At 35.8% G+C, this 20,260-nt stretch overlaps 1 protein-coding gene across 1 annotated transcript in view; it reads left to right on the top strand.

Annotated features, from left to right (window-relative positions):
• The window catches only part of ELOVL4 (ELOVL fatty acid elongase 4), a 66,120-nt gene that overhangs the window by 13,846 nt on the left and 32,014 nt on the right, over positions 1-20,260 (top strand). The window contains exon 3 of the mRNA XM_057303942.1: positions 16,973-17,139. The gene's annotated coding sequence lies outside the window, so the exon portion shown is untranslated. The remainder of the gene's footprint in view (positions 1-16,972; positions 17,140-20,260) is intronic.

The raw sequence follows: 20,260 nt of genomic DNA, 5'->3' as shown, positions 1-20,260 counted from the left end.
AATGGGGTTAGGAACAAGAGTGGATGTTTAGGGTTACAAATCACACTGTGTAAGCTGAGCACTAGATGAGTAACAGAGATTGAATGTGTTTATTAATAAAAGTATTTGTTGGTGTGTATGTGAGAATTGGGGCTCAGGCGAGGGGCTCCTGCCCTGGTATGAGGGAGGTACTGGATCAGGGCACACCTCGAGCTAGCTGGGCTTCCTGGGGGTACAGCAGAATAGGAAGGGATGGAGACAGGCCACGCCTCCAAGGACTGTGCTAGACAGGGACTGTGAATCCACGATCACATGAGTTTCTCAGTGTTGAGTTATTGAAATGTTCAGCATAAGGATGTTCACTGGTATATATTTTTCCCTCTGCTGCGTGTTTTGATGCATTGGCTCCAATATCAAGGGTAAACTGAAAAAAGCAAGGACGGAAGAGAGACACCTTTTGAGAGATACGTAACAAATAATGACTGATCCAAGCTCCCTCACGAAACTCTCATCGCTCAAACACAGAGATACATTACTTACCATATACACAGACAAGTATGTGCAACTCCAGGGGGAAAGTTTTGTATTGTATTGCTTTTATGACTTTGTTTTTAAAGATATATGTGATAAAATACATGAGAGGACACAGAATCTCCTAGAAATACTTGCTGCCAATACATTTTGCTGAAACTGACCCCCAAAACTTTCACCTGTGATTCATTTTATAACTGAACCTGACAGTTTCCCTGAAAGCCTTCTGAAGAGGCACTACATAGGAGCTTTCTGCTTGCCCTTTTAGAGAAATGGGATCATGTAGTATTACATACGTGGTAGCCTTTGCATGGCCTCACTTCAGAAGACACATGACATCAGTTTCCATTACTGCTCATATTAACTCAATCATTTTGTTAAGGTACTATCTGCCAATTTTCCATTGTAAAACCTTCTTTTCCCCTTCGTAATGAATGTAATCTGTGTGAAATGATGTTTCAGATTATGTGACTATCCTGTTCTTCTTTAACAATCCTTCAATCAATAATTTTAGCATCTATTAATAGTTTTAGCCAGAAGCAACTATTACTGTAGCTGATGGAAAATCATGGCTTTTCTACTTTTTATCATTACTTCTGTATTTATTGGTGAGTATATGTGCCAAAAGATACAAAGATGTCACTTGTTTTTGTTAGTTTTATGGAAGTTGTAGGAATTTTACTTTGCTGCCTCTGATATAAGCTACTTTCATTCATATCTTTTTTATTGATAATTTAATTAAAAGCCTATGGAACAGGAAGTGCTATGTTGGAAATACCAAAATAGTGAGTATGGTGGCCTTAGCTGCTTCTTTTCTTACTACTCACCTGCAGTGTTATAGGATACATGCCATTTTTGCTGCATGATATCAAAGAGAACAGATGCTGTAAATTCATATTCAGTCTGGGCATAGAAAGGATATTTTAGAATGTGTACATTACAAGAAATCATTACTTAGTTCTAGCTGTTTTGTTGTCAAAATGTTTTTGGGTTTTTTGCCTTCTTATTCTTTTTGACTTTCTTTTTATTGAGCTTTACTCTTTTGCCCCACATTTCCACTCAGAAGAAATGTCTGCTCATTTACATTTGTAATGCTCCAAAATTTTGAATTAAATTCTCAAATATCAATTATAGTGAACAGAGATTTTTATAAATATTCATCACACACTATAATCTAATATTTCCTAGCTAGCAAATTAGTAAAGCTCAGTGCCTTGTAAATAACGATCTTCATGGTATTTTGGTCTTATTTACTTTTGCCAAATGGTAATTAGGAGAGTGGAGACTGGCTACAGTAATTAGACAAAGAGATAGAATGCCTGGTGTGTGCGTGTGTGGGTACATGGCTGCTATTCCCACCTCTACCTTTAATCCTGCCTAGTCGATAGGACTTCAAGAGATTGTGATACATTCCATTAGTCTATATTTTCTAGATAAGTCTATTATATCTACTTATCCATTCTTCATCCATCCATCCATCCATCCATTCAACATTTGGCATTTATGTTGAACATCTACTCACTATCAGGCACTGTTCATAGCATCACAGATATAGAGATACAGTCCCTACTCTTAAATAACTTCTATTACTGTGCAGGTATCAGTCCACCTCTAAGACCTTCTCTCTTTTCTTTCTCAGTTATTTCCTCCAAAATGTGGGCACCTGCTGTTTCCCTCCTCACTGCTAGTGCAGATCAAGGCTACTTTTGAGGACCGTTATCCACATCTGCTTCTTCTAGGAAGCTAAAAATCACTGTGCAGCACCTCTTGGGCTGTCTTTTTACGAACACTTGTTCGAGGAACTGTATGTTTCTCTCGCCTCCTATGAAATGACTGAGAAGAAAACATGATATAGGGAGAAGGGATAGAAGTATTTGTCATGAGGGGACAGATAAAAATTCTAAAGAATACTTAAGTTCTCCTTTTCCAATATATCCATCAACAACTTTGAGAGAAAATAATATCTAATCAAAGATTAGAGAATATAGCTCATGTTATTCTTTTTAAGAACAATAAAAACAATGAACAATTCCAAGTTAGGGCACCTGGGTGGCTCCGTTGGTTAAGCGTCTGCATTTGGCTCAGGTCACGATCCCAGACTCCTGGGATCGAGTCTTGCATCTGGCTCCCTGCTCAGCGGGGAGCCTGCTTCTCCTTCTCCCTGCACACACAGCCTCCTCACCCCGCTTGTGCTCTCTCTCTCTCAAATAAATAAATAAATAAATAAATAAATAAATTCTTTAAAAAAAAAACAAACAGTTCTACGTTATCTAAATTACATTTGTGGTGGCCAAATCTGCATAATCCTTTTAAAGGTACTAGGGGAGGTTTTTTCAACACGAGAAAATATAACGGAATACCTAAAGGGCTATACTCTTTTCCCATGGAAAGAAATAGTTATTGATGCTTATTTCCTTTTTGTACAAAGTACATTTTACAACATTATATATGATTACTTAGTTCAATTACTAATGAAGAAAGATATATCACAATATCTTTTAAAAAATCTTTTCAATTTCCCATGAAGAACCGATCCTCTTTTAAATATGTTTATTAGTAACAATTTCAGTGGTAAAAATGCTGTAATTTAAATATACTTTCATATTCATTACCTCATTTGACCCATACAACAATTATGCGAAGTAGATAGAGAATACATTATCTTTATTTATCAGATAAAAAGGGCCGTAAAATGACTAGTGACTTGCCCATGCCCACACACCTTAGAGTCAGAGATAAAAACAGAACTGAGTTCTCCCTGACTCCTGGTCCAGGATGCTTTCCATTATAACATACTATCTTCCTACTTGCTCTTAATATCTATCATCTGTTGCAGACAAAGTGCCAAAGGAAAATAAGGAACCTATTGTTAGGCTCTAATAAAATGTGCTCAAAATGCGTTGTTTTTCTTCAGTTTTATCCTTATTTACCACAGATCAGAAAAGAATAAATGCATACTACCAAAAATTTACCAAGAGACTAATTATTTTACAATTGTGTTAATTTTGTGGCCAACACTAATTCACATGTCATCCTTTACTTGGAATTTTTTTGTATTATTCTAGACCAAAATCTGACTAGTAATATAAGAAATGTTGCTCAATCTAATTTGGTCTATGGCAATTATAATTTGATTTTGCTGATCAGTTAGTTAGCTCTACTGGATAAACCATATTACTTACAGACTTGATTTCGTTTCTTGATTTAATGGTCTTAGTAGAGTATGAAAGCATAGTATTTCACTTTCCACTTTGACTTTATAAATGGGGAGAATTTTATGATCATTTAGGTCCTATACACTGACAAACCCATGCAATTTAATGCTTTTTTTAATAATAATTTTTTTATTATATTATGTTAGTCACCATACAGTACATCCCCAGTTTTTGATGTAACGTTCCATGATTCATGACTTGCGTATAACACCCAGTGCACCATGCAATACGTGCCCTCCTTAATACCCATCAGCAGCATGCAATTTAAGTCTAATATGCCCTGGTCAGGATAACACTTACTAATTTTCAGAGAAATTTTTCTCCAAAGAATGCCCATTGGCCCAAGATATGATACTGGATGATTTCAACTATTTAAAGAAAAAGTACAAGTTATAGAAGGCGGCAGTGTGGTGGGGAAATCACTTTTGATTTCTCAAAACAATGGAATAGTGCCTGATATACATAGTAATAACTCAGTGAATGTTTGCTGAATGAACACATGAATTAGTTAACATTTATTCATGACACATGTCTTAGCTATTTGTCGTTTCTAGAAAGCCACTGACATCTCCAGTTTAAGTTAGGAGATCCTCCTGTTTCCATTGCACTCCATCATACTTCTGTATTAAATTTGTCATCAAGGTTGTTGAGGTTAATGCCATTATTGCTACTATATTCACTGGGTGCCAGAAGTCGAGGCAATAGATAAGCTTATTTATTTATCTTTCTATTGCCCTGTCAGTTCTTTGAGGATTGTGCCCGAGTCAGAGTCAGCTTTGAATAATAACAAAAACAGTAATAACCAATATTTATTGAATGCTTATACTACTTTATACGGCTGACTTCATTTAAGTTTCACCACATGCTTATGCTCTAGGTACTACTGTAAAACCTACTTTACTACAAGATACATAGTAGGTATTTCTTTAAGATATATTCCTAGAACTGAAATTACTGCAAAAGGTTATAACTATTTTTTCATGTTTTATTTATGATTTTTAAAAGTCTTTATTTTTTAGACAGTTTAAATAAAAACTGAAAAAGAGTCCCATACACCCTATACTTAGTTTCCCTTATTAATAACATCTTACATTAGTGTGGTACATTTGTCTCAATTATTGAACCAATACTGAGTTAGTACTCTACTCAGATTTCCTTAGTTTTTACCTAATGTTATTTTTCTATTCCAAGATCCCATCCAGGATAATACATTACTTTTAGTTTTCATGTCTCCTTAGGCTCCTCTTGGTTATGACAGTTTCTCAAACTGTCTTTGCTTTTGATGACCTTGACAGTGTTAATGAGTACTAGTTAGATATTTTATATAATGTCCCTCAAATGGAATTTATTTTATGTTCTCCACATGATTCTACTTGGGTTATGGGTTTGGGGTATAAAGACCACACAGGTAAACCACCATTCTCATTACGTCAGCGCAAGGGTACATACTATCATTGTTAATGTTGACCCTGATCACCTGGCTGAGGCAGTGTCTGTCAGATTTAGCCATTGTAAAGTTACTCTTTTTCTTCCCTTTCCATATTATACTCTTTGGAAAGAAGTCACTATGTGTAGCCCTTACTTAAGGAATGGGGTGTTATGCTCCACCTCCTTTTTTTTTCTTTTAAGATTTTATTTATTTATTTATTTGACAGAAAGAGAGTGAGAAAAAGCACAAGCAGGGGGAGATGAGGAGAAGCAGGCTCCCTGCTGAGCAAGGAGCCTGATGCGAGACTCAATCCCAGGACCCTGGAATCATGAACTGAGCCAAAGGCAGACGCTTAACCGACTGAGCCACCCAGGCGCCCCTATATTCCACCTCCTTGAAGGTGGAGTATATACGTAATAATTAGGAATTCTTCTGCAAGAGATATTTCTCTCTTCTTTCCCATTTATCTAATCATTTGTTTATATCAGTACACAATCATAAATATTAATTTTACACCTTGGGTTACAATACTACTTTATCTATTTTTTTGCACAAAGTGTTCCAACTTTGGGCATTGGGAGCTCTTGTAGTTATCTCTGATGTTCTTTTGCCATACGTGCACCAATTACTTCTTCCCCTTTAATTTCTTTTGACTTCTAGTACTAAAAGATGTTCTGAGATCATCATATACATTTCCTGCCCCAGTCTTGGAATCAGTCATTTTTCCAAGGATCCCTGGTTATTTCGACTGGAGAATAGTATTACAAACCAAAATCTGGGTACTAAGTGTGCTTATTGCTAGTAGGGTACCAATACTTCTAAACCCTCTCAGCTGATAAAGCAAAAACAATACATGCATATAGTAACCCGTGTATATACACATATCAATAAATACATCCAAATGTAACTGTTTGCATCTATATCAAGGTAAACATGAGTTTACACTGGTGTCTCCAACCCTAATCTATTACTACATGGATCATTTTAGCTTCCTCTCCTAGCTTACCTATAAACTTCCACTCCAATAGTGAGAAACCTGACTCACATCATTTGCCATGCATTTACTTAATTGTTCAATTCTAGTATGCACATACAGCAATATCAGAATTGTTGACCTTTACTCCTGTGGGAAACCACTTTATCAATTAGAGTACATTGACTATTTACAGTTCCTTTTGCCTTTAGTCTTACAGACTCTACTCATTTCCAAATATACTTACATCTGCAAATTTTACCCTTACCCCTTTCATTGAGGTCATACTAAACATTTTGTAATACACTTAGATTCTTTTGTCACAGTCTGTATTCCATCTTGGGATTCCTCAAACTCCTAAATGATTAAGAAAAATTTACATATGTTAAGGCTCATTCTCTGCCGTCAAGTTTTATGGATTTTGAGAAACGCATACTGCTATTTATCTACCATTACAGTCTCATATAGAATAATTTCCTTGCCCTACAAAATGTCCTGTGCTAGACATAGGACCTTCTACCTCCCTGAGCCCATGGAAACCACAGGTCTTTTTACTGTTTCTATAGTTTTGCCTTTTCAGAAATGTCAAACAATTGGAATCATACAGTATATAGCCTTTTCAGGCCAGTTTCTTCCAACTAGCAATACACATGTAAGTTTCACCCATGTCTCTCATGGCTTGATAGCTTATTTACTTTTATTGATGAATAATATTCCACTGTATGAATGTACCATTCAAGAGCAGCTTGCTTACTTTCAGTTTTTAGTGATTATGAATAAAGCTATTATACACATCAATGTGCAAATTTTTGTTGGACCTAAGTTTTCAAATTATTTGGGCAAATACTCAGAAGCACAATTTCTGGATTATACGGTAAGACTATATTTAGAAACTGCCAAATTACCTTTCAAAATGGCTGAACCTTTTTTTTTTTTCTTTTGCATTCCAGCTATCAGTGAATGAGAGAGTTCCTGTTGCTTTGTACCTTTACCAGCAATTGGTATTTGTTAGTCTTCTTTGGAACTTAGCCATTCTAATAGGCATGTAGTATATCGTTGTTTTATTTTTATTTTATTTTTTTAAACATTTTTCTTTTTTCTTTTCTTTTCTTTTTTTTTTAAGATTTTATTTATTTATTTGACAGAGAGAGAGACAGCCAGCGAGAGAGGAACACAGGCAGGGGGAGTGGGACAGGAAGAAGCAGGCTCCCAGCGGAGGAGCCTGATGTGGGGCTGGATCCCAGTACTCTGGGATCATGCCCTGAGCTGAAGGCAGATGCTAAACGACTGAGCCACCCAGCCGCCCCTCGTTGTTTTAATTTGCAAATTGAGCATCTAATAGCAAATTGAGCATCTCACATGTTTTTTTGCCATTTGTGTATTTTCTTTGGTGAGGTGTCCAGATTTCTTGCTTTTTTAAAAAATTGCGTTGTTTGCTTTACTACTGTCAAGTTTTAAGAATACTTTGTATATTTCAGATGCAAGTCCTTTGTCAGATAAGTGTTCTGCAAATATTTTCTCCAAATCTGTGGCTTATTTTTTCATTCTCTAAACCATCTTCCACAGAGCAGAAATTTCTATTTTAATGACTTATCAGTTTTTTTCTTTCATGGATTATGCTTTTATGCTATATCTAAAAACTTATCCGCCTAACCAAAGTCACCTAGATTTTATCCTATCTTTTCATCCAGAAGTTTTATTATTTTACATTTAGGTCTATGACCAATTTTAGTTAGTTTTGATAAAAGATAGATGGTCTCTAATTTTTTTGTTGTTTTGTTTTGCATGTGGATATACAATTCTTCCAGCACCATTTATTGAAAAGACTATCCTTTTTCCATTGAATTGGCCTTGTTCCTTTATCAAAGATCAGTTGACTATATATGTGTGGGTCTATTTCTGGACTTTATATTTCTTCCATTATTCTATGAATCCATTCTTTCAATACCACACCATCTTGATTACTGTGGCTTGATAGCAAGCCTTGAAATCAAGTAGTATAAGTTCTCTGATTCTGTTTTTAAGTATTGTGTTGGCTATTCTTTTGCCTTCAATAAAAACTTTACAGTTTGTTAATAGTTACAAAATAGTTTTCTGGGATTTTGATTGGTATTGCTTTGGATGTGTAGATCAGATTGGGAAAAATTGACACCTGAACAACATTTAGTCTTCTAGTCAGTGAACAGGGAATATCATTTTTCTCCATTTACTTATATATTTTTTTTATTTCATTAGGGTTTTGTAGTTTCTATATATAGAACTTGTATATAATTTAGATTATATACCTAAATTAAATTTATACCTAAATATTTAATTTTCATAGATGCCATTGTAAGTGATACTATTTTGAAATTTCAAATTCCAATTGTTCATTACTGGTACAGCAATTGACTGCTGTATCTTATCCCTGTATCCTATGAACTTCCTATATTTACTTATTAGTGCCAAAAATTTTTTGCTGTGGTTGATTCTTTAGGATTTTCCATATAGATAATCAGTGTTATAGCTTGTTTTCCAATCTGTATACACTTATTTCCTTTTCTTTTCTTATTGCACTGGCTACCACTTCCAGTACAATGTTGAATAGGAGTAATGAGGGAGGATATCCTTGTCTTGTTCACTATTTTAAAGATTTTATTTATTTGTCAGAGGGAGAGAGAGAGCACAAGCAGGGACAGCGGCAGGCAGAGGGAGAAGCAGGCTCCTCGCTGAGCCAGCAGTCTGATGGGGGACTCAATTCCAGGACCTGGGGATCATGACCTGAGCTGAAGGCAGATGCTTAACTGACTGAGCCACCCAGGCATCCTGTCTTGTTCACTATTCTAAAGAGAAAGTATCCATTTTGTCATTTTAAATATGATGTGAGCTGTAGGTTGTTTGTAGAGATTCTTTACCAAGTTGAGGAAATTTCTTTTATTTCTTATTTGCCGAGAGTTTTTATTGTGAATAGATGTTGGATTTTGTCAAATGCCTTTTCTGTATTAGTTGGTAAAACCAGTAAGAATTTCTCCTTTAGTTTGTTGATATGATGGATTATACTGATTTTTGAACATTGACCCAGCCTTGCATAACTAGAATAAGTCCCACTTGATCTTGGTGTCTAATTATTTTTATACACTGTTTGATTTAATTTGGTAATATTTTCTTGAGAATTTTTACATCTATGTTAATGAGACATTTTGGTCTCTAGTTTTTCCTTTATTTTAATGTCTTTATCTGGTTTTGGTATTGTGGTAATTGTGGCCTCATAGAATGAGTTAGAAAGTGTTCCCTCTGGTTCTATTTTCTGGAAGAGATTGTAGAGAATTTGGTATTATTTCCTCCTTAAATGTTTGGTGGAATTTATCAGTGAAACCATTTGGACTGTGTACTTTCTTTTTTGAAAGGTTATGAATTATTAATTACATTTTTAAAACAGATTCCATTTACATTTTCTATTTCTCTTTTTATGAATTTTGGTGATTTGTGTCTTTCAAGAAATTGGTCTGTTTCATCTAAGTTATCAAATTTGTGGACACAGATTTGCTCAGTCTTCATTTATTATCCTTTAGTGTCCATGGAACCAGTAGCGATGAGCACTCTTTCATTTCTGTTAATAATTTGTGTCTTCTTTCCTTTCTTCCTTAAAGTTGGTTTGGCTAGAGGCTTATCAATTTTAAACCTTATTTGGCTTTACTAAACCTTTATCAATTTTATTTTTGTTTTCAAAGATGTAGCTTTTGGTTTTGTTGATTGTTCTCTGTTGTTTCCTTGTTTTCAATTTCAGTAATTTCTCTTCTAATTTTTCTTCTGCTTGCTTTAAATTTACATTGCTCTTCTTTTTCTGGCTTCCTAAGATAAAAGCTTAATGATTTTAGATCTCTTTTTCTAATATATTCATTTAATGCTGTAAAAAAATTCTCTAAGCACTGCTTTTGCCACATCATACAAGTTTTAATGTTGTATTTTCATTTTATTTTATTTTTTTTAAAGATTTTATTTATTTGACAGAGAGAGAGACAGCCAGCGAGAGAGGGAAACACACAAGCAGGGGGAGTGGGAGAGGAAGAAGCAGGCTCTCAGCAGAGGAGCCTGATGTGGGGCTCGATCCCAGAACGCTGGGATCACGCCCTGAGCTGAAGGCAGACGCTTAACGACTGAGCCACCCAGGCGCCCCTGTATTTTCATTTTAATTCAGAATGTTTTAAAATTTTTCTTGAAACTTCTTCTTTGACCTATGTGTTATTGAGAATATGTTGTCTTTTTTTTTTTTTTTTAAAGATTTTATTTATTTGACAGAGAGAAATGCAGCTAGAGAGGGAACACAAGCAGGGGGAGTGGGAGAGGGAGAAGCAGGCTTCCCGCTGAGCAGGGAGCCCGATGTGGGGCTCGATCCCAGGACCCTGGGATCATGACCTGAGCCAAAGGCAGATGCTTAACAACTGAGCCACCCAGGCGCCCCTAGAAATATGTTGTCTAATCTTCAAATATTTGAGGTTATTTTTCTGTTACTGATTTCTAGTTTGATTGTATTATGATCTGAGGACATACTTTGTATGACTCTATTCTTGTCAATTTGTTAAGGTGTGTTTATGACCTAGAATATAGTCTACCTTGGTGAATGTTCCATATAAGCTTGAGAAGAAGGCATATGCTACTGTTGTTAAGAGTATTTTACATCAGATCAGGTTGACTGATAGTGTTGTTTAGGCCAATTATACTCTTACTGATTTTCTGTCTGCTTCACCCATCAACTACTCAAAAGGGTGGTGAGGTCTCCAATTATAATAATGGAGCTTTCAACTTCTCCTTGCAGTTCTATTAGTTTTTGCCTCATGTATTTTGACATGCTGTTATTTGGTGCACACACATCAAAGATGTATTGTCCTGTTTATATTCTGTTGCATTTGCTTTGATAAATTTTTAAAGGATTTTACATCTGTGTTCATGAGGAATGTAGACTGTACTTTACATTTCTTGATAAGTCCTTGTTAGATTTTGATATAAGAGTTATGTTGACATCATAAAATAAGTTGGGAAGAATTATCTTTTCCTCTATATTCTAAAAAAAAAATGTGTAAGATTGGCATTTCTTCCTTAAATGTTTCATAGATTTTGGCAATGATGCTACTTAGGCCTGGAACTTTTTGTTGGGACATTTTTAAATCACAAACTTAATTTCTCTCATAGTTTATGGCTATTCAGATTTCACATTTCTTCTTGTTTTGGTTTTGTAAGTTACATTTTCTGAGGAACTAGTCCATTTTATCCAATTGATCAAATCTTCCAGCATAAAGTTGTTCATATTACCTTATTATCCTTTTCATGCCTGCAGGTTCTATGATAATATCCTTCTTTCATTCTCCCTCTCTTTTTTTCATCTTAGCTCAGAGCTTACCAATTTTCTTAATGTTTTCAAAGGTTGGCTTTCATACTGTTGGCTATGCTGATTTTCTCAACTGGCTATTTTCTATTTCCTTTTATTTCTGCTCTTTATTATTTTATTTCTGTTATTTTGATTTTCTCCCCAGCTCTTTAAGTTAGAAGTTTAAAGCATTGATTGTAAATCTTTCTCCTTGTCTAATAAAAGTGTTTTAAGTTATTTCTTTTCTTCTCACAGCTGCTTTGGTTACATTCCACACATTTCAGTTGTGTTTTAATTATTATTCAGTTTGGGATATTTTCTCATCTCTATCTAATTCTTTTTTGCCCCATGTGTTACTTAAGATCATGTTGCTTAATATATATAATAGCAATTTTATTAGTATTTTATTGTTATTGATTTCTAATTTAATTCCTGTGTGGTCAGAGAACATAGGGTATATTATTTCAATACTTTGAAATTTATTGAGAATTATTTGAGGATCCAGAAAATCCTAGATCTTTGTGGATGTTCTGTGTGCACTAAAAAGAATATGTATTTTGCCATAATTGGATTTAGTATCTCATAAGCCTCAGCAAGGTCAAGTGATTTACATTGCGATACAAATCTATATTTTTGTCCATTTATTCAAATATAAGAGATGGGTATTACAGTCCTTGACAAAGATTTTGAATTTGTCTAGTTTTGACCTTAGTCTAAAAATTACTTTATTTTGAAATTGTTGTAAGATGCTTACTTTTTACTGACCCTTTTCTACTAGCTCTGGTCAGCCTACAGTCATAAAAAGAAACTTCAAGTAAGTCATAAAAAGAAAAACTTCAAAATTTTCTCTAAGTCATAAGAAGAAAAACTTCTATCATGTTTTAAACACTCTTACTTGCAGTTATTCTGTAATATATACATACATAATATCAAATGATATAAATAGTGATAGAAAAGTGCAAGATACCATGAAGGCATATAAAACCTAGTCATGGAAATCAGGAAGAGCTTCTTGATGGAAGTGATAATAGTAAAGTGGAAGTTAACTTTAATAGAGGAGGTTATGAAAGGAGCCTTTCAAGAAATGGAAAATTTGTGTGCACAAGCCCTGAGGCAAGGAGGAGCTTGGCTCTTTGAAGAAACTGAAAGTCAAGAATAGCTTCATTGTAGGGTGAAGGCAGAAATGGCAGGGGCATATGTGGAGGCTTGGAAGCTTCCTAAGAGCAGTGGGAGCATTAAGAAGTTTTAAGTCAAGAAGCACCATGATCTGGTGTGCAATTTTTAAAAAGTACTTAAACTGTTGTGAGAATAAATTGTCGGTGAGAAATGGATGCAGAGAGTTCAGTTACGAGGTGATTGAGGTGATTAAGGTGCAGCAGATAACAGAGGCTTAGGTTAAAGTATATGTAGTAGAGCTGAGGTAAGTGGAAGAAGTCAAAGATAAATTTTGCATGTAGAACTGATGGTCATGGATTGGATGTCAGTGGTAAGAGAGGATAAAGTGCCAGTAATGATTTTTGGCATGTGTGGAAACAGAGAAATACGAAAGAACAGATGTAGGGGGAAATAGGTTCTAGTACACTGAATATCAGATGTCTAAGGCACATCAAAGAGAAAGTATTACGTAAGATATGAGCTTGAAAGAAGGATCTAAGCTGGAGATACACATTTTTGGAGTTATAAACAGGTGACAACCAATGCCAGGAGAATGGATCAAATAATTTAGGCAGGAAATATAATTATAAGAAAAAGAGAAGACTATAAAGCAACCAGAAAGAACTCTAACATTCAAAGGTCAGAAAGAATAGAAGGAGCTGGTGAGGAAAAAAAAGAGAAAAAAGGACCAGATGTATAAATGATGGTATCAAAGTCAGTATTTTCCCTCTATTGATGTCTTTTAGTTTTGTGTATGGGTTCTTCAGAATAAAGGTGGTTTCTCCAAGGTTTGAAGGACATTATTCATTTTTGTATATTCATTTTGTGTGCATGTCCCACTGCACAGTTGCGAGGCCCAAAACACTGCAGCTAATGACTAGAAAATTTCTTTAAATTCATTCACATACAGTTGTTTTCCTTAAGGCATTCCCACAATATCAGGATGGCTCACGAAAGATGGCTTCTGGAATTAGCTAAACACTGGCCTGGAGCCAAGAGTCATATTTTTATACTAAGTTCTTGAAATATAGCCAATTTCTCTCCTCTGTAATGATGATTAATTTCCCCTCAAGAACCCCTTTATCTTGTCCTACAATGAAACCAGACTCACTTTTACTAATGGGAAGACAAGAGCAGGGTGAAGAGGCATTCTCCTTGACACTTTCCATTTATTATCAGATTTCTTGGTCAAGGTTTTTATCACTGGTAAAGGTGGATATGTGATAGGACATAGTGAATGAAGGAACTGGAAACCCAGACAATATTCATTTGAGAGTGACAGAACTTTTCTTGGTGTAACCAAGCCAGGAAGAGCTGGCAGAAATACCATGGTTTGACATATTTATCACTCTGTTCTGGAATGCATGACTTGAAGTGTGGCTACATGGCCTTAAAGGATGGCTATGTGAAGGAAGACTGGACCAGTGGCATTGACCATAAAAGAGAAAGACTATAGGCTAGGTGTACATAGTGGGTGACCCCAATATGGTGATTACCCAATGTAAGCTATTTGCAGTTTAGATTCCTGAAAAGCTTGAAAAAAAAAAAAAGATTCTTGGAAAGGGAATAGCATATACTCTTTGAAGTGTGAATTAGAACTTCCAGAGGTTATACAGTTTGAAAATGACCACGAGACATTCTCATACATAATTCTTTTGGAGGTGGTAGTAGGTGAGTCTAACTTATTTCCAGCCTCCAACATACCCAGTTGAAAAGTATTATAACAAATCCAGTAAAAGACAAATAAACTGGGAAAATATGCTTGCAACATATATAGCAGACAAACATTAACTTTAATACATAAAATCTCTTATAAATCAGTAAGAAAAATAGACATAATAGTGTGCAAAGAATGTAAATAGGCAGTTCTCAAAGAAGCTAAAATGCCAGTAAATATGATAAACTACTAAATAACAATGAAATAATATTTGCCTATGATATTGGTAATGATTACAAAACATAATTAAATTCAGTGAGGAGAATGGGGTATGGGGATATGAGCACACTTTCATAGATCTTGGTGGAATTGTGAATTGATATAACATTTCTGGAAGGTAATTATGTATCAAAATTTTTAAATTAAAGCTCCCTAAAAATAAACAAATAAATATATAAAGCTCCCTGACTCATAAATTTTCCTTATAAAAATTTATGCTAAGAAAATAGACAAGTTAACAAAACTGTGTATACAGGGATATTATTAAATATCACTCACCTTATGCCTATGTAAGGATAGGCTCTCCAACTCTGTACAAGCCCCACACACCGTGTTTTACACAATGAATACTTAAGCAATGATGATGATGATGATGATGACAGTTATGAAATTTTCACACAAAGACACACACACATACACAACAGATAAGTTTGTTAACTGTATGTCATGATGATTATTTATTATTTATTAAGTGGAAGCAGATTATCACAAAGGTCTTCCTCAACATCTTCACACTGAGTAGGCTCAGGAGGAGGAGAAAGAGGAACAGTGGTCTTGCTGCCTCAGGAGGCAGAAGAGGTGGAGGAGGTGGAAGGGGAAGCCGGAGAGGCAAACACACTAGGTGTCTCACAGTAACTTTACAGAAATGCACTGGAATTTCCATCTGACTTTTTTTGCCTTTTCTTTTCTCTAAAATGTTTTTATATGGTACCAATCTTTCTTCCACTGTTGATTATAAAGCAAATGTATCATAGAAGGGTCTGTCATAAAAGCAGTCAAAGTCTTGATTAATCGGAACACTTCTTTCAGATTGTCTAATGTCAGTTTGTTTTCTGGCACTGCTTCTTCTATGTCTTCTTCCTCATCATCTGGCACTGGTTCAAAAGCACTCATCTCCATCAAGTTGTCTTCTGTTAATTCTTGTTGTGTGATGCCTATTAGCTCTTAAATTTCTCTAAGATCTGTATCTTGAAACCCTTCACCCCACCACCTTTTGTTTTATTTTGGTTTTTTGCCATATCCACAATCTCTCTCATGATTTCCTTGATCGACTCTGTCATAAATCCTATGCACAAAATTTCGACATGGTTTTCTCCAGCAGGAAATTATTGCTTTGGGCTTGACATATTTCACAGTTTTTTCTATAACAGTGATGACATTTTCAATGGTGTAACCCTTCCTTACTTTCATGATGTTCTCCCTATCAGGGTTCTCTTCCATAGTGTTAACAATCCCTTCCACAGAGAACCATGTGTAATGAGCCTTAAAGGTCCTTACGACCCCCTGATCTAGAGGCTGAATTAGAGATACTGTGTTTGGGGGCAAGTAGACCACTTCAACAACTTTGCTGTTGAACTCTAGGGTGCTGGGTGGCCAGAGGCATTGTCTAATATCAAAAGAATGTTAAAAGGCAATCCCTGGGGTGCCTGGGTACTCAGTTGGTTAAGTGGCCAGCTCAGGTCCTGATCTCAGGGTCCTGGGATTGAGCCCCGTTTTGGGCTCTGAGCTCAGTGGGGAGTCTGCTTTGGGGTTCTCTATTTTTATAGAGAGATCCTTTGCTGCTATGGGGTTCTCTATCTCTCTCTGCCCCTGCTTGCTCACTCTCTCTCTCTCTAAAACAAATAAATAAATCTTAAAAAAAAAAAAAAAGGCAATCCCCTATGGACAAGGTCCTTCCTGACTTCAGGGACAATGAATTAATGGGACCAATCCAGAAAAAGGTTTTTTGTTGTCCGGGCCTTCTTGGTGTACGACCAGAAGACTGGCAGCTGGTGTTTATCTTTTCCCGTCAAGGCTCAGGGGTTAGCAGCTTTGTAGATAAGAGCAGTCTTGATCATAAACCTGATTGCATTTGCATAAAACAGTACAGCTAGCCTATCTCTTCTTGCCTTAAATCCTGATACTCACTTCTATTTCTTAATAATGAATGTCTTTTGTGGCATTTTATTCCAGAAAAGGGTACTTCTGTCTGCATTAAAAACCTGTTTAGGCAGATATCCTTTCTCCTTAATGATTTTTTTCTTTCTTTTTTTCTCTTCAATTTCTTAATGGTGTCTGGGAACTCATCTACTGCTTCTTGGTTGACAGAAGCTGCTTCTCCTGTTATCTTGACATTTTTAAAGCCAAACTTCTTTTTAAAATTATCAAACCATCCTTTGCTGGCATTAAATTCTGCAACATCACACACTTCAGCTTCCTTTTGTTTTAAGGTGTCATACAATAACTGCTTTTTTTCAAATCATATTAGAGTCTATAGCTGTGCCCTTCTTACAGCAATCCTGAACCCACATAAAAGCTGCATTTTCAGTATGAGATAAAAGGGATTCTGCAAAAAGTGCAATGTTTCTGCACCTGCTGGCAGAGCTGCAGTAACAGCTTCATGTTTTCTCTTTTCTATTTTTTTTTTTAGAACAACGGTCCTTAACCTGGATTCATTCATCTTGAAATGGCGGGCAACTGCAGCTGTGGACCTCAATTTATGCTACATTATCAAGCAATTCACCTTTTTCTCGTGATGTCATGACTTTTCTCTGCTTCTTGGGAGCACTTCCAGCATCTCTAGCAACACTTTTATAGGTCCCATGATATAAACTTGATATTCAAGGTTTATAGTATTGCACTAAACGTAATGAAAAATATGTGAGAACCATGAGAGATCTCTTTTTACTGTGATTTGCAGTTTAATGGAGAGACAAACTATTCACACAGAGATGATTAGTATTGCACAGTGCTTTAAGCAGTTACTGGCAACACTTGAGCTCACCACAGTAGCAACAGGAAGGGGCCATGAAGTTATTATAATGATACAGTATGTACTAATTTCATGCAGTTATGATTTAATATTATATCTTTACATTTGTTTACATTTCTCTCAACTGTGAATGGTGCCATGTATGGTCTGTAAATGTTTGTGTGGGTAAGTTTTGATAAGTTTTAACTTTTTATAATAGATATGCATATATTTTATGGTAGCAAATGATAAAATAGATTAGTACCTATATATATTTTATGCATTCATGACATATTTTTTATTTTTTTTTGATATTTCTAGATGATGTGGTTCATCTGTGAGTTTTTTTCAAATTGTTACAAATCTCCGAAATTTTTCAAATATATTTATGGGGAAAAAATCCATGTATAAGTGGACCCACACAGTTCAAACCTGTGTTGTTCAAGGGTCAACTGTATTACCAATGATTTTCTCCATTTTCTGTATTATCTACAATTTACCTCTGTAAGATTTAAGGTCTTTCTACAATTTTTTTTTTAAGATTCTATTTATTTATTCGACAGGGAGAGAGACAGCCAATGAGAGAGGGAACGCAAGCAGGGGGATTGGGAGAGGAAGAAGCAGGCTCCCAGCGGAGGAGCCTGATGTGGGGCTCGATCCCAGAATGCCAGGATCACGCCCTGAGCTGAAGGCAGAAGCTCAATGACTGAGCCACCCAGGTGCCCCTCTACAATTCTTCATCAAGCTACTTGTTTTCACTCCTGATTCAACAGATTCCTAGGTTCACTTTTTTTTTTGAAAGCACAGGTTGCTGATGCTATGGACAATGTGGAAAGGCAGAAACACTAGAATAGCTTGATTTATGTTGTTAACTCTGTATGGGCTGTAAGAAATGTTAAAATATTTTGAAATTTTATAAAAAATCAATTTTTATTATAATCCTATCCTCTCTCAGTTTCTGTAGATAACTTTATCTTACTTGAATTTAACCCATAACAAAGAACTCTAGTCCTAAAAATTCTGCAGATACTATGGATGCTTATGTTTGATTTTGTTCTGTCATGATGCCACCAAGATCTTGGTTAGATAGCTGCCACTCTAGGTGAGTAAATGTGCAGTTCTCCTTCCCTTTGCACAGCTTAGGTAGGCTTTGGCTTGGTCAGCCATTAGTGTTTGTAAACCACTTGTGAATTGAGTATGTACTGGACTGTTAGTCTCTATGCTGTGTAATGGAGCTCCTGAGTGAGTAAGTTCTAGGGTTCTTGTTCTTGGCTTATATTTAGACAGCTCATAAATGCAAATAAACATACTACCCTTCCAGGTACTGTGGAGGAAATCTTAAGTGCCACCCCTGACTTAGATTTGCCATTACTTGTCTGGGATTTTCTTATATGTGACAGGCGCCCCCTAGTGAATGAAGCGACTTCAGTTGGCCTCTACTACAAAGAGGCTAGAAAAATGTCTGAAGCTGTTTTAACAAGTTCACATTGTATTAAACAAGTAAAAGAGGGGCGCTTGGGTGGCTCAGTCAGTTAAGCATCTGCCTTCAGCTCAGGTCATGACCTCAGGGTCCTGGGATCAAGTTCTGCATCAGGCTCCTTGCTCAGCGGGGAGCCTGCTTCTCCCTCTGCTGCTCCCTCTGCTTGTGCTCTATCGCTTGCTCTCTGTCAAATAAATAAAAAGTCTTAAAAAAAAAAAAGTAAAAGAGAGAGGGAAGCAAACCATAATAGACTCTTAACTATAGAGAAAAAACTGAGGAGAGGGCACCTGTGATGAGCACTGTTTTGGGTTTTGTTTTGTTTTTTAAGATTTTATTTGAGAGAGAGATAGAGTGAGAGCACGAGCAGTGGGGAGAGCCAGAGGGAGAGGGAGAAGCAGACTCCCCGCTGAGCAGGGAGCCCAACTCAGGGTTCAGTCCCAGGACCCTGGGATCATGACCTGAGCTGAAGGCAGATGCTCAGCTGACCGAGCCACCCAGGGGCCCCAAGCACTGTGTGTTTTATGTAAGTGAGGAATCACTAAATTGTACACCTGAAACCAATTTTACCATACATGTTAACTAATTAGAATTTTAAAAAAAACTTGGGAAAAAATGTTTTGTGCATATGAATACAGGTGAGGGTGGGGATCTGTTCTCCATAAAAAGCATCCAGGATTTCACAATATAAAAGTAGTAATAAATTTTCTAGATGAAGGCCAAACTAATCTGAACTTTGCTAGGTCATCAAAGTACATGAGTAGAGCACTGATCTTTATCTACTCTACAGGTATTACAACTTGACTGGATTTTTAAAAAATGTATGTATATATATAGAGAGATTTACATACCTCTATATATATGCCTATATATATCTACTAGAATCAGTATGATACACATAACTTGGGGTTAAGACTTGAGAAACCATAATTCAATCTAAAAACTTTAATCTGGTAAGTATATTTGATAAATTACATTTTATTTGGTTAATTTCAGGAGAGAGCATTAAAGAAGACTGGTTGCTTGAAACAATAAATCAATTACATTTAATTATCTTTTCTCTTCCTAAAGCTCCTGTGACTTACAATAGTCTTCAAATTCCGTAATACGTATGTTATAATTTTGACATCATCATAAATATTACTTATAGCACTGAGTTAGGTCCTCAACGAACCGAAAATAATTTTTATCCTCTAGGACGTTCCCAATATAAAGTCAAAGAATATACAACCAAATCAACGGAAAACAAATATATCAAAGAAATATAATAAAAAAACAGCACTCACATTATTTTAATAGTGTCAGAGAGCAGAAGCAATCACACACCTGACTCCATGGACTCTAAATGGAGTATCCTAAACCAACAATTGGAGGAAAGGTTAAACAGAGAGTAGGTCCTGTGTTTAAGTAACAAGTAGGTGAGAAGTTTACCAAACTATTCTCAAAGGTCTTGTTTGATGTCAGAAACTATCAAATGAAGATTGTATGTA

Source organism: Ursus arctos, unplaced genomic scaffold, assembly GCF_023065955.2.
Source record: "Ursus arctos isolate Adak ecotype North America unplaced genomic scaffold, UrsArc2.0 scaffold_29, whole genome shotgun sequence".
Classification (NCBI taxonomy): domain Eukaryota; kingdom Metazoa; phylum Chordata; class Mammalia; order Carnivora; family Ursidae; genus Ursus; species Ursus arctos.
The sequence above is the reverse complement of the archived record's forward strand: the minus strand, read 5'-3'. Positions and strand labels throughout refer to the sequence as shown.